The 5128-nt window shown below is 38.4% G+C and overlaps 1 long non-coding RNA gene across 1 annotated transcript; it reads right to left on the bottom strand.

Annotated features, from left to right (window-relative positions):
• Positions 1-269: 269 nt before the first annotated feature.
• On the bottom strand, positions 270-4174 carry LOC136519534 (uncharacterized). The gene is made up of 4 exons (XR_010774947.1): positions 3933-4174; positions 2665-3112; positions 1565-1643; positions 270-499 (listed from the first exon to the last, which is right to left on the bottom strand). It is a non-coding gene; the product is annotated as an uncharacterized lncRNA (long non-coding RNA).
• Positions 4175-5128: the final 954 nt, after the last annotated feature.

The raw sequence follows: 5128 nt of genomic DNA, 5'->3' as shown, positions 1-5128 counted from the left end.
GCAATATACCGTTCATTATTGCCATGACCTCAGTGCCGTTGCAACAGTAGAATTTGCCACGCAATTTTATTCGTTGCGGAAGATTAATTGTTATTGCAACAATAGTCATGTCGTGGCAATAGTATTATTTGCAACGTAAATAAGTCTGTTGCCATACAGCATATTGCCACGCATCACGGCTCGTAGGTATAGCTTTTATTGCAACGCTAGTAACATTTAATTTTGGTTTAATAAATCATCATTGCAAATCAATAAATCATATCAAAAGCAATTGCACCCACATATATTAATTATAATTAATCATTCAATATGTTGCCAAACCCATGAAATAGTAGCTAAAATCATAGACGAGTGTACAATTAACTCATTATTTGACAACTTTTTACAAACTTCCTAACATCTATGCAGCACTTGAGAAATTCCTAGCAGCCCAACATGTCATCTCCTCGGCTATGTCCTCGCTTGATTATGAGCCTCCCACTGAAACCTTGTCCACCTACTGCCAAAAGAATATGATTGGGATATTAGAACAATATTAAGTTTACTAAATTTTGCACAAATGTAAAGAGATGAAAATATAAAATGGTTCTAATTTCTAATTTCATATACAAAAGCCATCAACCAAGCTTTTTCATAGTTGAAGTTCTACTGCAATCCTGCCTGAAGGCGTTGCATATGTTACAGTAGCAGCCGCCTTCTCTGAATTTTTAAGGCAGCAACAGTTTAGTTGATTAGAAAAATCATAACTTGAGTTGTAGACAACGAAAAATTGTATCCTTTAACAATACGGAAAGCCCATGAAATTCTCTACATCTTTGTAGTTATTTGTTAAATAAGATTCTGTAGTTATCATGGTAAAAAACACAAACACCCACTGCTGTCCAGACCAAGGTCAAAACCTGACCGGCTACTTTCAAAATTCATAACTGCAAATAGAGAGACAGGGGAGAGCTGGAGGTCGGCGATGTGTAGCAATTGGTGTAGGTGCGAGTGTGACAGCTACAACTTAATGTCATGGTTACCAGAAGCTACTTGGCATAGAGAAATTCAGCCTAGCAACAGGCATTAGCCACTAATAATCATGGTTACCTATCCAAGCATTGTCATACACCCCATTTCCCCTACCATCATGCTACTGAATTGAATAATAAAAAGAGAACAGAGTAAAGGGACCACACTTAAACTTGAAAACACTGGCAAAAAACAGAAGTTAGGCACTAGGAATTAAGTCTCTGGTCTTGCGCATACCTAATCAAGGAGTGGTAAAGTGGCAAATGGTGAATGATTAGCATTTGAGCCCATCAACCTCAGCCAGTACATACTGGCTATAGGATCAGATGATATCTGAAAAATATTGAGCCCTTGCTGCCTTATTACAGGGAAGAGCAAGATGCATAGCAGATGCACCATCCTTCAATTTCTCATTATTGACAAGATGTTCTGTTTTCCAGTCAAGTTTCAGAAATCTCATAGAGGACTACAATTATTCAAAAATACAATGGAAATTCACATGAATACTAAAAAAACATTTTAAAAAATGGAAAGCCCTATGAATTGTTGTTACCTTATTCACCCAATCTGGAAAAGCAACACTGAACAGAAGTGTTTGTAGTTTGGTATTTTGGTAGAATATTCAACCTTTCCTGTTTACATATTTAATAGTGTGATCACATAAGAAGCTACGTCAAACAGAAAAAGCAGCATTGTTAATATTACTCCATTTAAAAACCATGTTAAGTGTTTCATTTAAAAATTAGAAAGTGAGTAGTACAAAAAGTTTGATATCATCATAAAATATACTTTATTGGCAATCATAATACAGGAACATTTTTTCTCTATTATTATGAGCTCTCTACTTGGCAGCACTTTGGACTCCTGCCATAGTCAATTCTTCTGGATGCCTTGCTTAGCCTGTTAACCGAAGATTCCAATCTAGGCAAGAGATAGCCAATGTTTTTTCTTATAGGAAATAACACTATTCTTATACAGGAATAATTGTTTTTATACAAGAGCAAATGCTATACCTAATGTCTGTTTGCATACTTCCTTCATCATAATACAAAATTCAGGGGACACTCCCATCCAGTACTACATAAGCACATCACTCCTCTCCAAAATATGTTATTCAGCCATACGCAGCTCAAAATAGCTCGCCATGTGATTGTATTATATATTCTACAACAATATATATACAGACACAGTGCTTGGCCATGTGATTCACCCAAGCATAGAAAACGATCTCAGACTTTGTATTCCTGAATCGAAACAGACATGTTTACTTTCTGTAATTTTAGACAAGCAAAACAAATACCGAGCAAGTAATTGCCTTTTCTTAAACATCTTTTTTTTACTGGAGGCAACAGTAGTAATATATAATAATAATGTTATAGTAGACCATCCAGAAGAGACAGAACCAGTAAGTCAGAAATTTGTTTTTATGAAGAAAATATTAAACCTGTGTTCTAACACATTGGATGATTGGATAGTTAGATCTTCAATGAATCTGACTTAACTGTAGATGCAGTAACATATATTTGCATTTACCAACATTCAAGAGCTTGACAGATTAATTTCAAGGCTACGATAGACACATATCTTTATATTGAAAAACAAATAAGTATGAAATCACATAAACAAAAAACCTAGATTAAGTAATCATTGCACCTGGGGACATATGGAGAAGAGAACCCAAGATCATCTTCTACTTCGAGGGTGGCCTCAGTATATCGATGGCGATGGGTACCCAAGGCGGTGGAGTCTGTGCTGGCGCTGATGCCCTGCGAACGAAGCGCCGTCCTGCCTGAAGGCGTTGCCAGTGGCGTCCTCAACGGAGGCGATGTCGGGGGCGTCCTGGACCGAGGTGGCGTAGGCGGCAGCGTCATGGCCCTCACGCGGTCCTGGGAGACAGATCGCGATCTAATTGGGGGAGGGGGAGGGATACGCGCGGTCTGGAGACGGGAGGTTATTAGACCGACGCGCGGTCAACTTGGAACATTACAACACTTTCTAACATCTCTACAGCATTTGCAGACTTTCCGACAGCACAACCAGTCATGATCTCAGCTGTGTTCTTGCTAGATTCCTTGCCTTCTAGTCAACATTTGTCGTCCACCTACTCACCAAAAGAATAAGATTGTGATATTAGTAAATTGGGTAATAAAGTCATTCATGCATAGAATGTACAAAATTTTAGATACAACATGGTTCTAGTTGAGTTGACAGTAAAGGTGGTTCACAACTTATATCAAGTCAAGAGATTAAAGGTAAACTTTAGGACTGTTAGAAATAATAAACAGTGCATCATGATCACCACATTGCAATTCAGACAATTGTATAGAAAGTGCATACTAATTAATTTTCAGAAGACAAACGTTTGAAGCAATAACTCTTGATTTCCATGAAAACAAAGATACAACCAATTGAATGGCAATAGGCACAGATTAAGCAATTCACAAATAATCTTACTAATAAGAGATCTAGTTAAACATGTGAAATTAATTATCAAGCTTACTAGATCAAAAGAATGCAAGAGCTACTGCTAACACCAGCGAACAAGTTCAAAGAAATTGATCTTAAGCCTAGGTGACCACTATAAGCTAGTTGGAAGCAAAAACTAACGTTGGGGTAGAAATTCACAAATCACATCTACTCTATGTGTGCGAGCTGGTGTTTCAAGATTGACGATGATAGTGTAGACATATATATATATTTCTATTTCTAGTGAGCATTTGCTGTTTTTGGACAAACGAGCTGTTGTTATTCAAGTATAGGATAGGCAACAATTTACATTAGCAAAGCTACTAAGCACAACACCTAACATGAAGATTGGAGAATCACACACATTGGAAATTTCCAAGAAAGCAAATGCATCTCCGTCGAAAAACCTTAAATCCAGCCACGGAGGGAGTGGGAGGAAGAGAATGGATTAGTACCTTAGGGCTGGCACGGTCGGAGGTTGGAGAGGCGTCACTGCAGCCGGCGCCGGCGCAGCACAGGTTGCTGGCGGCCGCGACGGGACGGTGCGCGGCACACAGGTTCGCTCCCAATCTCTAGTCTTTTCACCTTCGTGGAGTGTAGGGGCACAGCTTCACAGAGTGGAGGACCAACGAATGGGGGAGGTCGGGCCACTCGGACGGAAGCGCGGCGCGGCGGCGCCAGAACCAGCTGCAGCGGGGAGCGGGCTGGCGGCCGATTGGAAAATGAAAGAACCCTAACGCAGAGAATTGAGCCTCTCGTTTATATAGGTTCAGCGAATTTAGCCCAAGATTGGGCGCGTTTTTGGTGGATCAAAATTTTTCCTCCCGCGCTTGGCCTTGTGTCCAGTGAACGGCCTGTTTAGTTTTCTTTTCTCCTTTTCTTTTTTGCCCAACCGTTTATTATTATTATTATTTTTACAGCAATGCGGACGTGAGAGGGAGCCCGCACATGTTGCAATTTTTTAGCGGAGTCCGCGGCCACACTCGTTCTGGTTGGCGGGAAGTGGGAATTTTAGGTTCAGTTTTGTGCCCATACACGCGATTTGGCAGATCAATTTTTCCAAAAAAAATCATTTGAATTTTTTAAATAATTATACACGAAAACATGTTGTTATGCAAGTTTGAAAAGCTCTCTAACCAAACATAGATATTATTACGATCATTTTAATGTAATTCCACAAAATAATTCTAATAATATCTTAATATGGTTAGGAAATTCTAAGGCCTGGCATGGCAACATATTTTGGGTCCATAAGCTTTTTGTCAAAATTTTAATTTATTTTAACAAAGTGGTAGCCTAATTCACAAACGAACACATCTTTCACACAGTTACATATTACTCCTACTATGTGAAAGAGATATCCTTTTGTCGACAATGAGTAGTACCTCGTATTTCATACTATGTGAAACAAATTCAGTTTGTTTTAATAAAGTGGGAGTCAACATTGTTCACAAATAGACACATCTGGCACACATCTACATATATTACTTCTACTATGTAAGAGACATCCATTTGTAAATAATGTGCAGTATCTCTTTGTTAAGATCATTTGAATTTTTTAATAATTATACACCAAATATATTTTGAAGTAACACCTTTTTTAATCTTATTAGGGGTACACATAGTTCAATTTAGAATTTGTTTAGTAGAC

This window comes from Miscanthus floridulus, chromosome 18 (assembly GCF_019320115.1).
Source record: "Miscanthus floridulus cultivar M001 chromosome 18, ASM1932011v1, whole genome shotgun sequence".
Lineage (NCBI taxonomy): Eukaryota > Viridiplantae > Streptophyta > Magnoliopsida > Poales > Poaceae > Miscanthus > Miscanthus floridulus.
This window is presented reverse-complemented; position numbering and strand designations above follow the sequence as displayed.